We start from the raw sequence: 25003 nt of genomic DNA, 5'->3' as shown, positions 1-25003 counted from the left end.
TGGCATTCCTTTCTTCCAGTGTGCCAACCAAACAGCACAGCTTGGTGTCATCGGCAAAATTGCCAAGGGCGCACTCAATCCCACTGTCCATGTCACTGACACAGATGTTGGATAAGACTAGGCCCAGCAGTGATCCCTGAGGAACATCTCCCATTACTGGTCTCCAGCTGAACACTGAGTCATATTTCTCTTTTTCCAGTGGTCGGGAACTTCACCTGACTGCTATGATTTTTCAAATATGATGGCCAGTGGCTTAGCAACTTCATTCACCAGCTCCTTCAGGACCCATGGATGGATTTCATCAGGTCCCATGGACTTGTGCACATTCTGGTTCTTAAGATGGTCTCAAGCCTGATCCTCTCCTACAGTGGGCCCAAGTTCTTCTATACTCAAAGGAGATAAAGTCTATTCTTCAGTGTGCTCAGAGCACCATCTGCCCTCTCTTATACTGCTACAAACACCCTACAGGGATGTAATTTCTCGCATAGTTGGGATCTTCCTTCAAAGAAAACACACAAGTCAATGTGATTTCGGTTATTTTTCCACTCATATGAATATAATTTCAATGTTTGTAACACCATAGCAGCCACATTGGATTAGTATAGGGGCCACTTAGCTCAGTAGCCCAGCAGATGCTTTGGGAACTCATGTGAAAAAAACCCACCAATCTAGAGCAACTGTTTGCCTGGTATTACCTTCTCAGTTTCTGACACATACAGACTTGATGCTCTAAAGATGATGGCTGTCTCACAGTTTTCAATAGGAAATAAAGGGTCTTAAAAATGTGTTTAATACCTTGTGGGTTTTTTTTTTGTTGTCATTTGGGGTTTTTTGTAAAGATTATATCCACTATATCGACTTTGGTCTCCACAGCATTTGGTAATAACGTTTTCCACAGCTGATTTTTCAAGAAGAGACACTTCCTCATTATGTTTGCTCTAAATCCACATTTGTTAGTCACTGAGCATCCCCTCTTCTTTAGCTGTTACAAAGAATAATCTTCCCTCCATCACTGTCTTCACACAACACACGATTTTGTATGATATCTTGTCTTCTTCCTGCCCTGAGGTGATGATGTCTCAGCATCTAGTACCTGCTGGCTGGTACTTACTGGAAAACAAACTGCACACTCTTGAGTGATTGCAAATGCTGTGTTGCCTCAGTTCTTAATATTAGGCAAGATAAGAAAAGCTGCAGAGAGACTGATTTCTTTTCCAACAAGATAGGTAATATTGCCTTCATTATGTATTAAAGCTCCCACAAAATTTTTGATTCACTGTTTGCTAATTTTAGCTGCAGTGATAACCCCTGGTAACACGCAGTCCCATGACATCTTAATACAGAGAATAATACAAACAGGCCTGAATTTCCAGCCTAGAAGCAAACCCAACTATCAGTGAGCATCAGGTCCTACAGTGTGTTTCTTGCCTGTGTTGTCCACCTGCACAGGAAGTCCAAGACATCAGAGGTGCCACCTACATGGCCATGCTGCTCTGGGCCCTGGTAAGGGTGACTGTGCTGACTAGAGATGACCAGCTTATTGAGCAGATTTGTCCTACTGCAGTGCTTGGTAAGGGAGTTCCAAGTGCATTGAGGCTATGGTTAGACATCTGCAACCTCGATGCATGAGCTGATGACACACATCAAGGACAAAAATACAGACAAAAAGGCCTTCAGTTGTCCTGACATCCATGTTCCAGTTCCCTTTTCTTCAGAATTTTTCTCTCTACACCCTCTTTTATAAAAAACTTGGCTTCTTGGTGACATTTCTACAATCTAGATCTTGCTGCCCAAGCCTGGCCTGCAGGACACTCTCCTTCCCCAGGTCTTCAGGGCACACATTTGTCAAGATCCTGCAACCAGGGCCCTACAAGCAAACACTCAGCATCTGATCTGAGCCTGCTCCTTTCTTCTGTTACAGTAGAAAGCCTACATTTTGGGGCTGAATGTTTTTGTTTTACTCACTGAATAGTTGCAATTTCAATTAGCTAAATTGTAAATTAGTTCTGCATCAAACCACTTTGATGAATGACTATAAGCCAAAGAGCATACTTTCCACATTTCTGAAACTGAGCTTATAGTGTAGGAATGATTCTATTTTTTCCAAATGTATGTAAAATTAGTAAGAATTAGTATGTCTGACACCCTAAAAAAAAAAAAAGAAAAAAAGTTTTGTTTTCCACAATGTTTTTTTTACATCATTTGTCTAGCAAGTGCGCAAATCATCTGATAGCTTTGCAAAAGAACAAATATAAGAAAGTCAAGCAGAAAAAAATACAAGGAACCCAGGGAGAGACAAGGAGACACTTGTCTAGATACTTACCTTTAATAGGGCACATATTGAAACCTAGGAGGTTACTCTTCTGTCCATCTGTTACTCAAACTACAGGCAATACAGGTGGAAAGAAATAGAAAGGAAAACTAAAAGTAAGTTAACACAGGGGATTCCCTGCTGTGGTTAAATCGGATGTCATTTCCAGACTTCTAGAAATTCTGACCATGGGATTCTAGAGAAAATTAAATATCTCAAGTCAACGTATCTGAGGATTACTACTGGAGCAAGGAAGTGAATTTCCCTTGAAGAAGAAGCACAGTGGCAGCAGGCAGCTGTTTTGGGGGCAGAGAGCAGAATGTATTAATCACCCCAGTTCTAGAGTCAGTGAGCTGGGGGAGTCAGGAGTGTCATCCTGCCTGGAATACTTCCTGATCCAGATCCATCAACAGATTATAGAAAAGGTATCCAAGGAATGACACTGATCCACATCGTTTCTGCAAGCTCCAGGGTTTGACTTTGGATCTGTGATTTAAATAACAGATGGGTAAAATCACATGTAACCAGGCAGCTCCCTAGTGGCTGTATAGATGTGGATGTTGGAGAGCATATCATTTTCCAAGCTAGGGTCAGCACTAACCTGAGCTCAATTTTTCCTCCAGATCTGCTTTTCCTAGTTCTGTCATGCAGCTTGATTTTTTTGGCTTGTTCCACCTCCTTCTGCTCAGATCACACCCCTGCAGAGGATCCTTCCAATGCAAACAGGGGAGTTACACAGCTCCGGAGTTCCACCATTTCTGGAAGATGAGAACATACCTCTGTGAGGTGTGGAAACTGCTGTCTGCTGCATTAATGAAGCCAAATTGCAGAAATCTGCAGTATAGATCTGATGGTACCATCTGGTCTTCAGCATAGAGGAGATAAGCACTCTGGCTTATAAAGAGTTTATTAAAGCCATTAACTTTGGAAACTACTCACCAAATAAAACCATTTATAAATTATAAACAAGAAGCCTCTAATTTTTTTTTTCCTTTTACTTGTGAAATCTGCTCCTATATTTAACACAGCTTCAGTATATCACATTTAACTCCTTTAATAGGTTTTATACTTTTAATTTAGATAATTTATGATATCTGAATCTGGTTAAAGATTAGATGCAAACCGTACCACAGAAAGAGCACAAGGAAAGGGGGAAGAGAGGAGCAGCAAATTGATGTCTCTAGCAATACTCAGATCTTGTGAGATGGGGTGAATTGTATGACTCTTTAGGGGGCAGCTGTCAGCAGCTCCCACCAATTATCCCCAGCCCTGAAGGAGCATCCTCTGCTGGAACCTGCTGCACCATCAGAAATGCAGCGGCTGAGGGGATGGGTCAGCAGGTGAAGATGCAGGAGCAAAACCTGGAGGACTTCCCCCTGCTAGGCATTTAGGAATCCTACGATTTCTTGCTCCACTTTAATCCTTCATATTTTGTATATACAGAGGTATATATTTACATCTGAAACACCAAACTGAGAACAACTAAATATAAAATGAAAATTCCCAAGTAGTTGTTATCCAAAACATGCTGGGCAATGTTTCAGTGTTGTCTGAATGTTGTAGCTTGGGGCTTTAAATTATTCCCAAAACTCAACAAAATTTTAAGGGGAATTTCAATTGAGCTGTAATTCCTGTAGGAACTGATTTCTCACACACTCCTGCAACACACAGGCACATCCTAATTTCCATGATTTCCAAAGAAAATGACTGTGTTAGTATTTTAAAGTGTACCCAAATTGCTCTCACTGCAAGCCATTCTGTGCTTCACTACAACTTACACCCTTGTGGATAACACTTAGGGACACAAGCACTTTCCCACTGCCTCCACCAACCAGTTCCCAGTGTTTTGGTTAGCATTCAGCAGGTAGAGAAGAAGCAATGGGCTGATGAGCTTTGTTAATTGGCAAAAAAAAGCACAAACTGATTTTTGGGCATTGTACCTAAGCAGGTCTAGTAACTGTATAACAAATATGTATTATGCTAGAAAGAGTAGACTCACAGGCGCCAGGAGTGAAACATTATCCTTTTCAGACAAAGTCTCAGACAAAGATCTTTATCTCAGAATGATATATGGGATATATTTTTGAGATGACTCTACATAATACCTTTATTATTGTTGAAGTTTAACAACTTAAGGGGGGGGGGGGAATCATATTTGTCCTTTGTTACTTACCCAAATATGGGCAGGAAACTTCCGATGGGGCTAGGCTTATAAAGAAAAACACCATTAGCCTAAAATAGCACCAATATTTATAGCATGGAGGGGGGATTTATGAAGCAACTATAGAATTGGTTTGAAGAGCCAAAGCCTGCTCTTGGTTGCAGACTGCTAACGCAATTCCACTGAAAACAATTGCTCTGTGTATACTTGGGTTTGCCAGTGAGGGAATTAGGACAGCAGTTTCTGACAAAGATGGAAATTCAGATTAAGCTGAAAATAGTGTAAGATTAGTCATCATAACTCTTCAAGATAGAGTTGGTGGGGATCAATTTTCAGGAAACTCAGAACTGTCTCAGAACATTAACAGTTTGTGCTCCACTGCCAGTAGGAGAAATCAGTTTTAAGCCATTGGTAAACTATCATTAAGATATTGGTAGTGTCCCTTGGAAGGAAAATAAGCTATCCATGCTTTGCCTTGAAGTTTTCCAGACATGTGCTTGATGATGAGCAAGCTTTCAGGGGAATATGTTACTTTATGTCCTTATCTGGAGGATCAGCAAGAAGGAGAAGCAGTGTACCTTCTTATGTGGATGGGATGAGGAGGACAGGCTGGTTGCCTTCTCATAGCTCTTAGCAGTGGGCTGGCTGCAGCCAGAGGTCACACTGAGGGGAATGCACCTTATCACAGCTTTCACTGTTCTTTTGGCAACCATGGGATATGTCCTTGCTGATGGGCAAAATCTGTAGCCCTATTCTAAGAAATCAACTGAGCATTGCACATCAGACAGGCAATGAGGGCACTCATCCAGCACAGATCCCTTTGTGTCAAGGAAACAACTAGCAGGATTCTTGTATCCGTGCATCATCCATGTTCCCTGATTTGCCATCCAATGTCATGCCATTTGGATGGGCTGCCACTTCTCCATTTTGTGGGAATACTGCTAGAGAAACACAGTGGGAACCCCTATGATGTTCATGTTTTCCCCTGGCTGGGGATCTTCCAATAACAGCAGGGTGCATTTGCTTTTCCTCAGATGCCAGGCATGTCATCCACAAGCAAAATCTGAAAAAAAAACCCAGAAAAAAGTCTACACGAGCTAAAAGGCTACACCTGGTCATACAATAACAGTCAAACCCCTTAAGACACTTGAACTTTTCCAGTGGTGGCTTGAATGTTGCTGAGGTGCAAAGGACATTCATGATGGAAGGGTCCTGCAGGATACTGGAGAGGGACTCTTCATCAGGGACTGTAGTGATAGAACATGGGATAATGGGTTCAAACTTGAACAGGGGAAGTTTAGATTGGATATAAGGAAGAAATTCTTTACTGTAAGGGTGGTAAGGCACTGGAACAGATTGTCTAAGGAAGTGGTAAATGCTCCATCCCTGGCAATGCTCAAGGCCAGGCTGGACAGAGCCTTGGGTGACATGGTTTAGTGGGAGGCATTCCTGCCCATGGCAGCGGGGTTGGAACTAGATGATCTTAAGGTCCTTTCCAGCCCAAACTATTCTGATTCTATGGCTCTATCGGATGAATTGAATGCTTTTGCCCACCACTGCAAATCGTGCCTTGGAGCCCACTATGCTTCATAGTGTTTGAAGGGAGTCTGGATCACCATTATGTGCTGAGCAAGTGCAGGAGGACTTGTTATTCCATGTCATCTGCACCCAGTGTGCGACTGCCTCCCACCATGACACTTATGGCTGAAACGGTAGCCAACACAGGGACCACACCAGCACCTGATTCTCCATGGACAAAACTTGAACTATCAGTGCCTTCATGGAGGCCTTGAACACCTCCTCTCCTCCTCTGTGTGAGGAAACCTAACCTCTGTTGGCCTGGCCACTGCTTTATAAACAAGGCCACAAAGACATGTATGAAAAAGCTTTCTTCAGATTTAAGATACTGTGTAGGCTTCTTCAAGCTAAATGAAATAGAGGGAGGCAAAACTGCCTATGTGGCCTGGCCAGGTACAAATCACTGGCTGTCAGATTGCCAGCATGGCAGGTCCAGGCAGAGCTCCTCCAGTCTGTCAGAGCCCAGAGCCCGGCATCAAGGGCCTCTGCTGTCTGTGAGATGGTGCTCTTCACACATTTTAAGTGGTGAGATATTAGCGCTGGTTCAAAAAGCCGCTGTGACCCCATTGTGTATGAATGGTGCACAGCAGAGACAAGTGAGACAGGATGGCTCTGAAAGCTGCTTCATACCTTACAATGCCTTTCTCACACCTCACACTGCTGTTTTGCCACCCTCAGAATCTGTATGCAGGCATCCAGCTTGAGGACACATGGCTATGTGGGCCACTTCGTGTCAGAGACAGCATTCAACTAAGAGAGACCAGTCTTCCACAGCCACTTTCTCTGCTGCCTGTGGTACTAGTGGTATATCACTTCAGCTTTCTTTGCCAAAGGCACTAAAATGTTTAACCCCTAACTTGATGGGTTAAGCAGCCTAGTGTGAAAAAGGAGCAAACTAATCTAACAGCATAGACTTCCACCTGAAGTATCTCTGCAGGCACTGGAAACTGAACAGCCAGTGCTTCCAAAACTACATCATTTACTCATCTTCTGCAGCAAACTCCCCATTCCCCAGTCTTTATTGCCCAATTCTGAAAACTGTCTGCATTTGAAAAGTGGTAGCACCTGATGAGAACCCTACCTGAGGGGAGTGCAAGGAGGGGTGGGTAGGTGAAGGTATGTCTCAGTTACCTCTTTGTCCCAGTGTCATAAAGATGTGTCCAGACAAGGGAAGAAGAAGCAATCCTGATCTCTGGCAAGCTAACAGCCAAGTCATAGCAAGGCAAGCCAAGAAAGATCCCAAAAAGTCACTTGTGCAAGGCTTCAATGTGACATGAAAAATTCCTCAAATCCATCAATAGCGAAGAGTCTGCCAGACTGTCACCGGGACTATTGAATGACTGTGGTGTGCACCACTGCTGGGAGGAGGTGAGAATGCAGCTGGAAAGTTGTATCTACTTTTCCTCACCAAGGCTTCCAATCTGGAGCTTTCTTTTGGTGGGCTCAAGGCCAAGAGACTTTCTCAAAATGCAACATCAGCAAGAATAAGCTGAAGGTGCTCAGGAATGGGGCTGCGGAAACACACTGTCATCCACAATCAATGGTACAGCTTGTCCCCAGACATCTCACTTAGCAGCAGGACAAGATGTTGGCCTGGCCTTTTATGTTCAAGATGAGAAACTTATTTCATGGAGGAGAAATGTCCTTCCTTTTTTGGGATCCAAAGGGCTGGGGGAGTCCTCACCCAGCCCCAGTCACTCGTGAGACATACGGCATGCCTTCGGGTGGTAGTAGACTGTTCTCATGCAGCAAGTACTGCACAAATATTGCATTTACAATGATGGAAGCAAAACAGAGACAGGAGCTGATCTTGATGAAACACATCTTTGCTTGCCATTCTATGTGAAAAAGATTTTGATTGCTTTCCTGATAATTGGATGGGTTTTACTGGTGTTTTTATATACCCCTGTTCCATAGAACTTAATAGGAAGAGTGGCAGCATGAAAGCTCTAATTACACAGTATTACACTGCACCCTGCACAGACATCCACAACACCAAACAGAAGCATAATTCTGTAACTGATACTTTTACATTGTTTTGCATTGTTGGAAAATAACATTTGCCTTGGTGAGGATGAACATCCATCACTGCTAGCTCCTCCACCATGAGCACTGCCCCATGTGTTTTGACACACGTCTTTGCCCCGTGCTGTCTCAAAGCTGGAGCTAGTGTGTGCCTACTGGCACAGCTCTGAGGAGAGCAGGGGGGAACTACCACATGGTGAACAACCCAGGGAAATATGCCATGGATCTAATCCTGAGAGGTGTAGGTTCTCCTTAGCTGCCTTCTTGCTCTGCCTGCATCTGAAATATGGTTAGGAAAAGTGACCACAGCTCAGGCAGGTGTATCCAAGCAAGCTTTACACTAATCAAGTAGCAAGAAAGCTGTAACATTATGGCATGTACTAGGAAAAGCCTCCAGGAACACTGAACACCCGATGCTATAAAGCTGTGTAATGCTGCAATAGTGTCACTAGTTGAATTAGAACTGTAATGCAGTCATAGTTCAGTTGCTACCATAGTTCTGACTGCTGTACTCCCTATTTCACTCTTCATCCCATAATTCTCAAACCACGTTGGCCAGTGAGTATAGAGATGAGCGATAAAAATCAATCTCTGTTCACTGTCATCTGATTTATTTAGTGCATGAGTGTCCAGAGAACCAGGGAACAGGCGGGGACAGCTGTGCTGCATGGTCGGCTCTGCTTTCTGCTTAATTACACAAGTCTAAGGGTGGGCATTCATTTGCAAGTGGCACAGCTGCTTGAAGATGGTGCCACTGCTGGCTGCTCATCACTACTCCTGCAATGAAGGTCATGGTTTCCCCAGGACTATCACTGCAAGGGGCCACAAACATGATGAGGTGGGCACGAGCTTTGCCTATGGAGACTAGCAGTAACACAAATAGGCTTTTCTCAGAGGTAAGAAGCAAAGAGCTTCTATCTGAGCAGAGGAAAATAGGCTATACAATATATGATACCAACATTATATAACTTAGGATGATCAAGTGATGTCAGACCTAACAGCTTTTAGACCCTGACCTGACCAAGTTATTATAATTCCTGAATACCTGTGGAGTGCTTTCAGAGTCAAGTTCTGACATGTTGTCCCATGGTTCCTGGTAGTTTGTTTAATGCACCTCCGTGAAAGAAAAGATCTGTACAGAAGCTATACATTGTACCATGCAGCCCCATCGCATGACATGCAGCAAGGTGGGGGACTCAGATGATGTCTACATGGCCCATGGGCCAGGCAGTCATACCAGAGCAAAGCCACCACTGTGTCTCTGCATCTTAGGTATTAAGCCAGAGACAACTAAGAAACAAAGTGAGGTTAGTGAGAAGCACTGGGGAAACTTGACAAAGCCACATTGTTTGATGGGATAACACGTCACAGCTTTACCAGTTAATCAGCAGGCAGAGATCTGATCATGCAAGTGCACTCATCCTGTGGTGGTCAGCACCCTGCAGACAGACTGTTGAGTCTCTCTGATTCATGGGAGTGTGCCTTCAGACTCAGCTCCACATTTTTCTGCCACAGGTGAGGGGAACCATGCTGAAAAACCTGCAGTAAGCCCTCCATGAAGGCCCAGGGCATGATCCTTTAAGCATCTGTGAAGGCAGGTGGGGTAAGTTATTTCTGGATGCAGACCTAGACTAGTTTTATTTCTCATGTCTAACTGTAGTGAGCACAGACAATAAAAAGGGCTTTCCATTTTGAATGATTTTGGTCTTTTGAAGAACAGTTCCCATAATTAAAACACTGCAGGGGTTTCCAGTACAGCTTCACATGGAAGAAATGTTGAAGTACAAGGGTCCTGGGAGGCCCGAGGGAGCAGCAGTGCTGGGCATCCTGGAGACAAAGTTTCTCAACTCTTCCCATAAATGATGCTAAGAAGAGAGGTTAAGAGGAGAGGCAATCCCTCCCCAGGCCCAGTGCACATTCTGCCCCCACATCCTAACCCCTGTGGTGGCTCAGCGCTGGCTCCTCAGCTTTCCTAGGAACTCAGCAATAGGTTTTAAACATGGCTATTGCATTGTGTCCTCTGGGACTGTGCTGGAACTGCCAATTTGAATCACTTTAAACTCTCACAGTTCTTTTACAAATCCCAGGGTAAATTGTTTTACTGCATTAGGAACCAATCAACTAGGATTTTTCTCCTTACAGTTCAACGTATGTTTCTTCCCATGTTGCAGCCACATCCCTGTCTTTCATCAGTTGCCCAAGGTTTTTGCTTTTACATCTAGTTACCACTGGGGCTATCAATATTTGTTTTTACTGTCTTTAATATGTGCATAAATGACTCCAATTTAGTGTAATGATGATTGCATGTAGCAAATTTAAACTTCACCCTACTTGGCTCAAAGCAGGAAAGTCGGGTAATGTGTAGGTTGTTAAGTTATTGGGTCTGCCTTTATATTTGATACGTAGTATCCACAAAAGAATTTATATGCCAAAGGCCAAAAATTAAATCCTTAAACCTCCCACTGAGCTGCCACCCTAAAGGTAGAACTGCCTAAACTAGCTACCCCACTTTCATCCAGTAATTTTGTACATACCTATGCTGTATACCATAGAGGTATGGATTCACACATTACTCTTTATGTCTTGGCCATAACGGGCAGTCCAACAAACAAAAAAGCACTGTAGGCACCCACAACCTGAGTGATCTCAATTGGTCTCAAAGTCTGGGCCCTATCCCACTGGCATTTTATGAGTGCATCTATGAGGGCAGGCTTCACACAAAATGCCAATGGAGGGGGAGAAATGTGGCCCTTTTCCCCACTGTCTAGTCCCTACAGTACATACAGGAATGTGGAAAATGCAGACTCAAATCATTTTTCTTCCAGAAGATCATGAACTTTCCCTTCCACCTCCTACCTTCTAGCATATTGCCATAACTCTACCATTTTGAGGTCCCTGTATCTGCTTTTTGTTTCAGAGTCTGCTGTTGGAGTTGTTTCTGCTTAGTGAAAGATGTTTGCATGCTCACTGTACCCGGCTCCCAGGGTCAAGTCTCTGTTCTAATGTAAGCAACCTGATTACCATCTCCCTCTCTTTTTAGACCTATCAATATTAAATTAATTTATTTGGAAAATCACATAGGTATGTATCTTGCTCATAAATAATCTGTCTGTCTGTCTACTCAGCAGACTGGAAACCCAAATATGCAATCCCAACCAAAACACTTTCACTTGTAGGACCTCTGACTTAAGGACTTACTTATGGTACCTAAGTTAAAACCTGTGCTAAGGTAGATTTTCAATAAAATCATGAAAGATGGCAAAATCTCTAGAAGAAGTATGTCTTTAATGGACCAACATGCACGACGGATGCGCAACAAGAAATGGACTCAGAGCTTCCAAGTCATGTTCCTTCCCGGTGGTGCCTGAAATGGGGGCCAGGTCTCAACCTTAGCAGTGATGAGCAAGCACACAGTATGTCAGGGGATACCATTGCCTCTTTCCAGGATCATGGGCAATTACAGCTCCAACTTCCTCCCCAAGGTGCCCAACAGAAATGTACAGAAGGCAGAGCACAGCTGTGCTCCCTCTGATTCACCAAAAACAAACAGTACCTTCTTTGAGACTGTAAAACTGTGATTGTTCTGTTCTGGCAGCAACATCCACCACTTCAGCTGTCTTTAAAAGACATTTATTGTTGCTCTGCTCCTCCTCAGGGTTCTGTCTTGCAACATTTTCATTGAATCTTTGTCACCTCTTGTGTCTTCCTGGAAGAGAAAGGTAAACCACGACCAGTAACCAGGGTGTCTGGAAACAAGATCCTTGCACAGAACAAGACTTCCTGTCCTTCCTGGGTCCTCTTTGGGATTCCTCACCACCAGAGCTGAAATGTGCCAGTGCTAATAGCAGGAACTGTAGATTAATGGCATACACCAAGGACGTGACCTGGAACAGTACTTTTCCCCTTTTACCAACAGTGGGAGTAAGAGATCTTTCCCCCCTGCAGGAACCAACAGACAGTGCCACGGTCACACTTTACACGAGTGTGATAGACTGCGCTCCAGTATCTCCACAATGGTTGGCAATCCAGAAATTGCATCACTACAGATACAAAAAGCCCAATCAGCTGTTGTTGAACTTTTTTCCTCTTATCATGTGGTTTGAGCAACTGCTATTTTTTCCCATTAGGATTTAATTGCTGGTGTGATGCTATATCAAACACGGTCTAAAAATCTAACTGTAACTTGTCCATGCATTAACAATTAATGTCTGACAAATGCTGGGTTGGAACCTTAGCTTTTGGGGAGACTCCAACCAGAAAGATGGGATCATTCTGATTAGATATCCACATGGATGTAGAGCTCAGAATTTGCAAGCAGGTCCAAAAACAAAGGTCCTGACCTGAGACGGTTCAGTCTACCTGTGAGGCACACAGCAGATGGATGCAGAAAGATGAGAAAAGCAATAGCAAAGAGCGGCAGATCAGGCCTGCAATCCATGGCATTAGTTTAATCTGTGCCAAATTTTCACTCAGGTGAAGGAGAGTTTTGAAGCTACAAAGTAAAATAATGAGGTAACATTCAGGGTATTTACAAAAAGCTTCTCCTATGCATGAGGGGCAGAATTGGAAAAAATATGAAGTCAGTTTCCCAGAGAATGGTGTGTCTTTGCTTAGGGAGAAGGGGTTTTATCATTTTATTTTTCAGAGAAAGATGACTTCCTTTACAAGGTTAATAAGTCCTGGCTCCTAATTGCCTTGCAGATTAGTTGGATGAGGGGGTGCCTGTACCCTCATCTCCAAAGCAATGGAGATCATCTTTACTGCAACAGTTTTAGTGAATAAGGATTTGCTCTTTGAATATACAAAGAGTTATTTTTCTTTTCTGTGAACTCTGCTGAGAGTGCTTGAAATTTCAGCTGCCAAGAAATGTCAGGCCAGAGGTGTGGAGAAAAATTGTTTTGTTTTAAATCCATTTCCGCAGTGCTTCTAATGAGTCTTTTTTAAGGGAATTTTATGAGTATGTGGAAATTTCAAGCAGTTATTAAGAATAACATTCATGCTACTTGTGGGAAGCTTGATTTTTTTTTTGTTGAATAGCACAGTGTAGGTTGTACCCTGCAGTTCCCAAGTTCTCACAACTTTTTTCTTCTTAATACATTCTAGTATAGTTTTGTAAGGTTTGTACAGGACACAGAGCCAAATATGACATGGCTAAAGGTGGGCAGTATGTGCTATGGCTGAGTTTGCTCTAAAACAAAAAAAAGAAGGAACTTAAGCTTTCTACATTTTTTCTCATGAGGCCAGTGCAGAGACAGCACAGATGTACAGTTGTAGCAGTCCTCAACAGAGCCAGCTAGTTGTGAAATTCATGAGCACATTTGTAGTCAGAAAATCCCATGCAGCTTTCAAATCTGGTTGCTCAGCCATAGATTACCCTCTTCTCATTATATCTGCCTCCCTCATTTGGGAAAGCAATCAGAGCCAGCCACCACTACTGGCAGGTAGTCATCACTGGAACCTGCCTGTCGGTACAGAAGAAACCACCAAGGAGTTCTTTGCAAGAGGCTTCACATAGCTCTGGTTGATCTGATTAGCAAGAGTCAAGAACACAACCAAGCAAAGTAGGGAGTAGGCAGAGGATATTTGTTTGCTTTATTGGTCTCAGGGTAAAACCAATCTAAGAACTGTTCTCATTTCAGTAAAACCCATTTCCCAAGACTCATATGCTGCTGGAATGTAGGCTCAAGTAAAGTTTAGGAGTCTGGACAATTATAAAGAAATAAGTATTTTTCTTATTATAGTACCCCCACCTGATGGATGGAAGAGATGTCTTTACTCTTGTCAATGTCTAGTTTCTTTTAGACACTTTTTCTTTAAAAGTACTGGATTGTGTTCCTTCCCCTCTGACCTTCTCCTTCCTCTGCACATTTTTATTTTGTCACTGCTCTGTAAGGCATTTAAGTACGTGCTTAACTCCAGGCCTGCCAGTGCGCTACTCGTGTATAAATATGGGTTTAACATTTATCTTGCTGTATCACACCCAGGACTCCCCCTGCCTTACTTCCTCTCTCTCTCCACCCCCACCAAAAAATATAGTTCTTTGCTCTGTCTCTGGGTTCTGCTTTTCTCCAGGGTATTTTTTTGGTTGGTTGGTTGGTTTCGTTGGTTTGTCTGGTTTTTTTTTGGTGGAGGGGGAGGGTGTGTTGTTGGTTTTGTTTGTTTGTCTGTTTTGTTGGTTATTTTTTGGTTTGATTTTGTTTTAAATATTACCTGCCTGTGTTCCTCTCTTCCATCACATTTCTCCCCCACTGATTTTCTTTCTTACTTTTTTGCTCTATCTTCTTTTCTGCCACACTCCATCACCCCTCCTTTTCTGCTCTTTCAGTGCTTTTTATGTTCAGTTCTTTCCATTTGCCTCTCTGTTTTATTTATTTATTTTTCCCCATAGAACAGCTAAATTTGAAGGATTACAGGGATATATGGTTTCCTATAATATTCTATTTCTTTAAAGCCTGCTACTATTGAAATCAACGGCAAGCCTCCCATGCACTCCCGAGAGAGCTGGAATAGATCCGAAATATTTGCTGTTTGCCAAATGTTGGGAGTCTCTGAGTCCAAAGCTGGTCTGCTTACATCAGGATCAAATGCAAACTCCAGTTTCAATCAGAACCATGTGCTCTTCCCAAATTATGAATTTTCATAGTAAAATAATCTGCATAACACATACTGAAGGACAATAATGCCCCTGTTAAGTGCTGACTCAGCACCATGAGAAGGGGAAGTGTTTACCCTGCTCAAGACTAGAGGCTGAAAGACACGGCTCAAATGCAATGGACCAGAGCAGAGCAAAGGGCAGAGCCATCCATATATAGAGAAAAGTTGGTCATGTTTAACAAGAAAATGCAGTTAGAAAATCTTTCACAGTGTCCACCACCAGCAACTGAATGAAACTCTAGCTGCACTGATGTCAGCAGCAAGTCTCCCATTGACTTCAGGCATCTGGAAGTTCACCTACCAAATACTTCTTTTGATGTTGACGTGTGTCCCTTGGGGATGAGACATTCTTGTAAGGACATCTCAATAATGCTGCATTTTGCCACTGTGACTCTTTTTTAATGTGTTTTATCACTGTCAGAGACTCTCAAAATATTCTGGTAAATGTCAGCTTGGTTAAAATAAAAATCGCTCAAAACCTGCCTACTTTGTTTTTACACTGAAGATTGTTTTTATTTTTACAAATATTCAAAAATCTCAGAGCATTTGAACCCGATTTTTTTCTTTGTTCAAGGGGTTTTGATACCAGCTATGCCCCTCTCTGAGTGAGAAGGGACAACTGGTCATAGATATCTCCTTTTCTTGTGAAGGGCTGTTTGTTTGGCTACTTGCAGAACAAACAATAATATAATAATAAATACATAAAAACAAATAATAATAAATACATAAAAACAAATAAGAAACCTGATAGTGGTGGTGGCTGCCAGTCCTGGAGACATCCAATGACAGTAGCAAGAGTATGGGGGTCCCTGCTGCTGGACCTGGCCTCCCCAAAGCCCATAGGGCAGGCTGGGTTTGTGAAAAATTTTATCGCCTGTGATTGCCATCAGTGTTTTTAAAACTGTTGCTTAATTTAAAAAGAAAAGAATCTGCTTTCCTAGCTTCAAGGAAGCCTGCTGTACGAATTATGGATGAAAAAACCCTTCTGTGCAGCCCACACCCAGGGCACAGAAAAGGCACTAGATTCAATTTCTTATCAGATCCTTTTCTTCCTCTTTAGTCTCTCTCTTTTCTAATGCTGTCTTCGTGTTGATTTCCCCCCTGCTCTGCTTGTCACTCTGTAATTGCACTGGATTCCTTTCTCTCCTTCCTGCTGCCCTTTTTCATTTCCACTGTCTCTCCCAAGCAGAAAGCAAGCCCATTAACATTCCCCCTTCCCACAAACAAGCAAGCCCACACCGTGCCAGCACACTTCGTGCACTTCAAGATGAGCTTGCCTCCCTCTACTCCCCAGAAATCATGGGTGAGGGCAACCCTTGTTGCTACCTGATGAGAACTACTCGCCATGTATGATGGACCAGGGGAGAGAATACCCCTGTACTCCATACATCCCTGCCTAGAGGGGAAGACAGCCCCCATGATAACAGAGAAAGCAGGGGGGTAGCTCATGGTGTGCCACAGGGGGTGTTTACGTGCCTGCCTCAAGGTTCCAGGGGTGGGCTGGGGTGCTGGTGCCAAACTTCCTCTCTGCAGCCTGCCGCAGCAGCCACAGCGTGCCCTACTGTGGCTTGTTGGTGTTTCTCATTTCCCACTGGGAAGCAGGCAGGCTCTCCGCCCAGCCCTCCCCTGACACAGTGCCAGGCAGTGTGTCTGCACTAAGGACATCTTCCAGGGGGAACCCCTGGTGTGACAACTCCAGCACTGTGGTCCTTCAGAGCAGAGTCAGCTTCTCCAGCAGTGATAACATCTGCATGTTTCTCCTCTTGTCCCAAAAGCTAGTGTTCCCTGTGGTGGCTCTTGTGCTGCAGATGGCCAGAGTCCCATTTCTGGTACCACGTGAGTAAGTAAGTCGGTTGGTATACGTGTGTGCTGCAGCAAGCACTTCCACATGGTAGTCATTTCTGAACCACAAATGTCACCGACGGAGGGGAAAGGGAGGAGAAGCAGAGGCCTTTAGTTTGTGGTAGATAACAGGAAAGGGAGGTGGAGAAAAAGGCTGTCTTCTCTCAGCCGCTCTTAAAATGACTGTCATCTGCTGTGAAGCTGTACTACCCGAGAAAGCCTGCAGGTAACATCTTAACTCTTCACATCTCAGTCTTCAGAGACCTCACTCTCACGGAGCCCAGCTTTCTGGAAAGGCATGAAGCATCTCTGTGCTTGACAAACTACATTTTTAGTCACTAAATTCATTTACATTGACCAGCCCGTGGCTAATAATGGCACATGGTCAGAAAGTGACCTAGAGATGAAAAATCATCTGCAGGTCCCCCATGCTACTTTCTCCAATTAAACATCTATGCTCAGAGCTTTAAGGAAGAAGAATTTTGGCAAGGCTAGATTGCTCACTGCTGATTTGCAAATTACTGCTTCTTTATCATGCACTGAATTTTAACCCTCAGTCATTCAGTTTTTAAGCATGTATCAACACTATGCTAAAGGAGTCAAGAAGATAGGCTTCAATTATTTCATTTTATGGAGGTTAAAAAGGTTCTTGTAAATGACTGATACAAATAACTGGAAACCCAGTTAAAACAACTGGATAACAGATGGCAAAGGAAAGTGGTTTACTGTAAAGTGTTGCAGAGTAGAAGATCATTTACAAGAAGCAATTACACAAACATCCCTAAGCATCCAAGATCCCATAAAAGGGTTGCTGAGGTGGAAGCACATTTACAACTGTAGATTTTTGTGCTTGAATGAAAATCAAATCCTTATTTTAATTTCTTTTTTCAATACTTATTTTTTTAATCCTTTCTATCTCCGTGTCCTTCCATTACCAAAGGATCATTGGCATTTCTCATCCTGCACAAGCAATGAAACTGGCCAAACACTCCCTCCAACAAATTCTTTCACAAGAAATAATAATAATAATAATAATTATTATTATTATTATTTGAGTCTTCATTTGTTCAATTCTTATTTCTTCTGGAGTTCAGGATCACTTAAAGACCCAGGAAGACAGGGCTTGTCTTGTGGGCATAAATATATTTAATAAATTAAACCCCTAGAGTAATAGCACATTTTTCTTCTGTATCATGACAGAAGACAGAAGCTGCCTCATTCTGACATTTAAGAAGCTAAACATATATCTGTCTTTACCTTTTCAAGCCCTTTTCATCCACCCATCTAATCCATTTTGTACAGATAATGGGAACACAACTTGTAGGATCTTGACACAGTGATGAGATAATAAGACCAAAGCGTTTGTATGCTGGATGCCTGCACACCAAAGTACTTTCCCTCAGCTGGAAGAAAAGCATTTCTAAAGTTAGCAAAGGCAATTCTGGCTAGTGTCTGCTGTTCTAAGGATGGAGATTTAGCAGCTCCTGCAGTTCATAATGTTCCCCTGGGAGAGAAGAGGAAGGAGGGGCAGGCAACAGAAAATAGAGAAGACAACTGTATTTTTCTCTTTCAGTACTTGTCACGGCATCCATGGATTTTGTTAGCAAGTTTGGCAGCCTGACTGCTGGTAGGAATACTGGATACTTTTCACAGTCACAGAATTATCTGCAGTCCTCTGATATGGTCTTAGGAGATTCCCTTTCATGTCTCAAAGCCAGTATGAGTATGAAAGAAATTCAGCCTGTTGAATAAAATTTCTCCCAGCCTGCCTGTATCTCCCTGGCATGCAGGGCACACACATTCCCTCAACAGTATCAGCAAGGTAAGGCATCTCATGTGCTGTAATTTTCAAGCTCCTTCTTGGTGATGTATACTCACATATGTAAGATTGCCTTCTTGCCAGTTATTTTCATGTGGCAGTGAACTCACAGGTACTGGATTAAGAGCATAACAGCCTGTCTACTTCCTTACAGACACCTTCATAACTCAAGGTTTCCCCACAAATGTCTAATATGCAGGTTGCATTTGGCTCCAACAGGCCAGACTTTCACCAAGACTGATGGGCAACGTGGTCCAAAAACTGTGTCCAGGAATGTTTAGGAGTCTGTCTCAGTGTGAAAACATGGCCAGGCTCAATCTGGGCACTTGCTAAGAGGTCCTTGTCTGATGGGACATACATGGGGCCAAAATATAAAGGTGGCATCCCCAGGTGCTGGAATACCTCTCTAAGTTCAGAAGAACATAAATGTAAATAAGATCAGCCTCAACACCGAGATTTAGAAGGCAGGGAGGGGTAAATGTAGCATAGAACCGCTATTTCCACAGTCCCCAAGGTGAACTAAGTGCAGCTTAGACACAGCTGAGGATCAAGCATCTGCAGACTCAGAGCCAAACCATTGCACTCAGGCATAGTTTATACCCTAGAAATAGACCCACTTAGAAATGGACCCACTTAGAAATGGACCTTGCCTGCTGTAGGTCCTGATGAACTGTACCATCTCACTGGTGCTTTTTTGGTAAATGTTACATGGTTTTTATCATCCCCAGCATTGTCATGGCACAAACCTGCCAATGTCAGTGGAGTTATTTCCTGATGCACACCAGTGATGATGAGATCAGAAGCAGGTTGTTGCTATCAGGCTGATATGGCCACCATGTTGCTTGATAAGTCAGTACAAGTCTGAGAGTTTTGTAGTACAAGCATTTTCTAAGCACCACATGGTAATTTTATAACACCAAACAATGCCTGAAGTTTCTTCTTGTCTCTTCCTGCACACACACACACATGTGCACACACCCTTCCTATCCTGCCACAAGTGACGAATAGACATGAAGCCCTAACCAAAATGTCACTGATCTCATGGATATGCTACAAGATTCATTGCCTCCTGCTCTGGGACCACCAGCACAGCTTCCTGGCCAGGACTATCAGCCCAAGGCAGGAGCTGTAGCAGTCCCAACTCTCCCCCTCACCAGCTGGAATAACTGGGGGCATGGCCAGGCAGTCTTAGCAGGAAGGGCCCTATGCCCCACAAAGCCACAGCTATCTATCTGCAGCATGCATCAGTACACAGTGCTTCAGCTGACATCCAGCCTAATGTTCAGAATGTCCTGGGGACTGAGAAGGAAAGAAACACTCTGGAGGAGAACAATTTACCTCCAGATGGCTGGTCAGGTGAACAGAACACCCCTGCTCTTGTTTCTCCTCATTGACAACAGAGGGACTCTGGATGACAAGCTCAGGGGAGACATCTCCCTGTAATACAGGGACAAGGACAACACCACTATTGTTCAGAGACCAGGGTGGATGGAGCAGAAATGCTGATGTTGAAAATGGTGATGTGAGGTCAATTACTGCCCCACCTCTCTTTAATCAAGAGACAGGACAAATGTCATCCCTCCAAAAAGAGAGAACTAAGTTAAATGGGGAAAGCAGTGCTTCCGAAGTGGGACAATGAAGTAATCAATCACTGGCTAAGTGTGCTATGGACTTTGGAAAAACGGTTCCAGATTTCATTTGAGAAATGTGCCAATGACAAGCTATTCCCCAAGTGGCATTAAAGAGGGGTCCTGCAAACAGGTGCTTCAACACAGAGTACCTGAATATTGTGTTGCTGCTTCTTAAATGAACACCTGAGTCTGTCCTAGAAAGGGTCTACTGACAGGGGGTTTTGCTGAAGCAATGAGCCTTACACAAAAGACTGAGCAAAGCTTGCAGAAAGATCTTTTCTGCAGTCTGCCCTGATACTGCTCCTAGCCTGAATTTCATCTTCATTAGGTACCTGACACATCAAAGCCACAATTTCCCTGGTACTTAAAAGACAGCTTATGTGGTCCTAATAACATATCAGCAAGTGCTCAGTATTAAACATACATCATCTACATGAAGAGAGAAGGGAAGACTGGATGACCTCATTTTAATTAAGGGGTCTTAACTAAGCCACTAATCCTGCACATTCCAGATGTTAGTTATGTGCCTAACTATCACCATTTGGCCTACTCATTAAATTGCATCTACAGTTAATTGAGAGCAAAGCATTTCATCCAGAAAATTGAAGGCTACATGAAAAAAACCCAGGCTGAAGATGCAGTCTGTAACCAAAAGATGTTATTGTGTCTCAGTGGCAAAGCATGAGTTTTTTCAAAAAAGGGAAAAAGTTGTGTTTCCCAGTAAGCTCAGAAATCCCTCCACACTGCTAGTGCTGCACCATGGCATGAGGGTGATATTGAGAGGATTCTATGCCAAATATGGGGACACAGCATACCAGGCACAGTGCAAATACCCCCATACCAGACTTTCTCTGCTATAGTGAGCTCACCATCAGCTACAGTAGAAACCCTGGTTATGAACCAGAGCGCACTGGGAAGCAGTAAAATGGAAGTGCTCTGTGTGATGGGGGGGGGGGGGGGGGGGATATACCTTCCAGTGGGTATAAGAGACAAGTGTCCTCCTCCATCAGCAAAAAGACAAAACATTCTCCTGCTGGCACTACAGCTCCAGCTTAGCCTGAAAGCGTGCTTTTGAGCGTGCTTGGTCTGTTACAGAAGGACAAGGACTGGGATGTGGCCTCTGCCCTCTGCTGGCAGTGGGGGCTCTGCTGGGTAAGGTGGCAGCCCACTATCCCTCCTGGGGCTCCTGCCTCAGGGAGGACAGAGTGCCTGAGCCCTGCACCTCTCCTTACTGGGCAGCAGGGCCAGCCACCCTCAGGCTTAGCTCTCCCACAGGGCTGTCATCAGAGCCTCCCTCAGTGCCAAATGAGTTGCTTCCTCCTCATTTGTCAAAAACACCACAAACCCATGATTACGTAGCAAGCACTACCATTCCCAGGGCTCCTGATGACAGCCTGTGGAATCATCTGTCTCTGATAGAAAAGCGTTTTGTATTTGTGCTTTACGTATCTAATAGGATAAGAACAAGAAGACAGCCTGGCTACTGAGTAATATAAAGCAGGTAACCAAATTTAGAACAGTTGTTCACAGTAAAAGTATTCCTGGCAGCTTGCTCCTCCAGTGGAGATCCGTGAGCGCAGCTGTTAACATTTTCTCACCCACCTACACAGCCAAGACAGCCAGTGTTATTTTTTATTTTAATAGCATGAATTGTGTCCATTGGTGAAAGAAGTTTTGCTGGAATCTGCTGCCTTCAGCAACCAGGCTCACAAGGGATTTGATAGGAAACCCCTCTTAAAGGAACATGAATCAGTTCTGTGGGCTTCTTTTTTTATTTTTTCTGTTTCTTTTTTTTTTTTTCTTTTCAAGCTGCACTGAAAGAACTGGTTAGGAGTTTTCCATCCTTACATAGACAAGCTAAGTTTCAAATAGGTCTCTAAAGAGGAGCTTTCCAAGGATGTCTTTGTGCTTAGATGGTTTAAAAACTTGGTGTGGGAGTTGCTTCACTGATCCCATCCTTTAACTCAACCTGATCTCCCACAGAAGCAGCCAGTGATGAATTAAATCATGTACTGCATTCCCCAAAGACTGTGAATGCAGCAGCTGGTTGCACATCATCCAGGAGTGGGAAAGACCAGGTTGGATGAAGCCTTGGGTGATATGGTTTAGTGTGAGTTGTCCCTGCCCATGGCAGGGGGCTGGAACTAGATGATCTTGAGGTCCTTTCCAATCCTAACTATTCTATGATTCTATGATGTTCTGATTTCACAAATATGTCTGTGAAGCAGTACAATAATTTTCCAGGCTAGAGCATTTCCCTTAGAAAGATTTCAGATCAGTGGCCAAGGCAGATGCTTCTCCCAACATCAGGGAAAGCATTCTAGGGCTGCTCTGAAATCCAAAAGGCAGCACTGACATGGAGGGCTTTTCTTACCTTCTGCCTCAGTTAGACACACACATAACCTCACTGCTTTTTGCCTCCACTTTCACATCTTTAAAACCTGGAATGGGACAATTGCACATGGAATTCACTCTTCCTCAGATATAACAAATCACTCCAGAGCCACCAGAGAAACTGAAGTCCTAAGTCTAATGCATTTCCTTAAGGTGAGGGATTATCTTGCTATATGAGAAACTCAACTTCAGGTACATGAGGTTCATCAAGTTAATGAGGAGCACAGGTTGCCTTTTTCCTAGTACTGTACTAGCAATGCCTTCACTTCCAGAGCAACACTGAACACAGCAATGGTCAAGTGTCTCACAGAGTTTGTTTCAGGAGTAAGTCCAGGACTGATTTGTTGAAGAGCATTATCCAGCCATGCCGCACAAGGAGGCTTTTGAAGGTACCCAGGACAGGAATGCTTGGGCAGCACCAGGCCCCTGATGTAGCCCATCCCACCAGCCTGGGGAGCAAAGTATGGCACAGGACATCACCATCCTAATTAAGAGGGAAAGGAGATTTTGTACAACATTGTCTGATATCTGTGCAATTACTGCATTACATGTTGCAGTCTGATTTCTAACTCTAAATGAGGAACAGAGAAAACAATGTATTGTCAGAATTGACGTACACATTAAAGCCTAAGCAAACCACAATGAAAATGAAACTCAGACAAAATGTTTCCTATTGTGCATTCCTGAAAAAAACCCGTCTCTCTCAAGACATGGAAAAGTGTCGTGATGGAAATATCTATGGAATACTAGAGGACACCCTCTGAAAAAAGTACTCTGTGCAAGCAATGAGGTCCTCCATCTGGAAAAGGCAGCTTGGAGTGGAGGCATGTGAGGAGCAGCCACCTGCAGTGGCAGCCATAATCCCCTATCCTCCTTCTCCTGCTGCAGAACTGCTCACTGAATGTGAAAGGAGAAAGGGGGAGGGGGGGGGCAGATGTCAGCAAGTGGAAATGCTACTCCATGTAGCAGCATTGTGCTGGGATTCCCCAAAATAACTGGACATTTGTATTGCCATGATGGTTTTGGACTCCTCTCCCATGGCCTGAACTGCTCCCTTAAAGGTAAATAAGTTCAGCTAAATAAGAGGTGCAAGTCATCAGGTGATGAGCCATGAGACAATGGAAGTGAAAAGGATCGCTGAAACTCAGTGCAAACACCACAAAGCCTCCCTAGATGTCCTGCAGTTTGCTCACTCTTTCCAGGGAGCATGGATGCTTAGTAGTATGATCTGGGTTCAACTTACACTGTAAGTGAGGTTCCTGCAGAAAGGTATGGCCCATGGCTTCCTCAGCCCTGAGGACAAAATCCTGAACTGAAGAAGACATTGGTGTGTGTGTTTTCTCATTTGCAGAGAAAATAATCTGCCAGTAGCTGCCCATAGGTTGTCAAGATAACATTTGCCCCATAAACATGTATATACACATACAAATGTATAGTTATCTCACTGGCTATCCAAGCCTGTCATCGATTAGCTGATCTTAAGAGGGCTCAAGTATGAGGGCAGAGGGGAATGAGTAGCCATGTACTGCACTATATTCAGTTGTCTGTATCTAAACTTGGCTTCAGGCTGCAGCACAGCAAGTGCTGGTGAGTCCCATCCCCTCCCAAGTCTGAACCTTTGAAATATTGACCATGGCTTTTTCCCTTACCACTGGGTGTGGAAAGACATTTCATCAAAATGTTCAAGTCATCTACAGAACTTGGGGTGGGAGTTACACTTGCATGTTTTTGCTCCTAGTCATAAGCAAACCTTAGACACACTTAGTTCAACTATTGACCCTCCTGAGTTCATGAGCATAGCATTTCCATGGATGTTGCAGCCAGGCTGAACTACCCAAGGAAAAGACACATATTTTTTAAGCCCTGTCTACCTTGGAGACATTAACAGTGCTAAGAACAAAGAGCTTGTGCTAGCAGACTTCAAAAATGTGGCACTTTGTTTCTCCCACTTCCAAAAAACTGCAGAGCCAGCTACCAGTTTGGTCTGAACCACTTCACCTTGCTCCTATTTTATATCAGTGTGGAAGTACTGTAAAGAAATGTCTTTCTGTTACTACCCTGTCATGTTCTGATGACCTTTCTACATCTTTGGGTTATTGCTCATCTTGCTCTCTGGGAAAAGGAGCTTGAAGCCATCAGATGCACTCAGAGCAGCAGCAGAGTATGATTCATGGTTTGAGCACTCATGGCTTTGGGGCTGGTCCTCAAAGCAAGGAAGAATTAAAAGCCAATTCCATGATTGGCCTGCAACTCACCAAGGGGATAAAGGCACCTCGGGGCTCTGTTTCCCAACATAGTTCAGCTTATGTGGGATGGAAAGGTAGCAATGACTTAAATTATTCCTGTTTGTCTTGGCATTTGACCATTGAATAAAAACATGCCTTAGCCATCATGCTACCAGTTGCTGCAATGAAGGTGCTGCTGATGTCATTAACAATTGCACACACACATATTCACCAGTTTAAATGTGAAACAGGGACTCCTCACTGCATTCCTAGGCAGCATGAGTTTTCCACACATGACCTGTGGTGTATAGCAGTAACCCCTCCAGAAGGGATCATCATGGTCCTGTAAACAAAGGCTCACTG

This window comes from Melopsittacus undulatus, chromosome 2 (assembly GCF_012275295.1).
Source record: "Melopsittacus undulatus isolate bMelUnd1 chromosome 2, bMelUnd1.mat.Z, whole genome shotgun sequence".
Classification (NCBI taxonomy): domain Eukaryota; kingdom Metazoa; phylum Chordata; class Aves; order Psittaciformes; family Psittaculidae; genus Melopsittacus; species Melopsittacus undulatus.
This window is presented reverse-complemented; position numbering follows the sequence as displayed.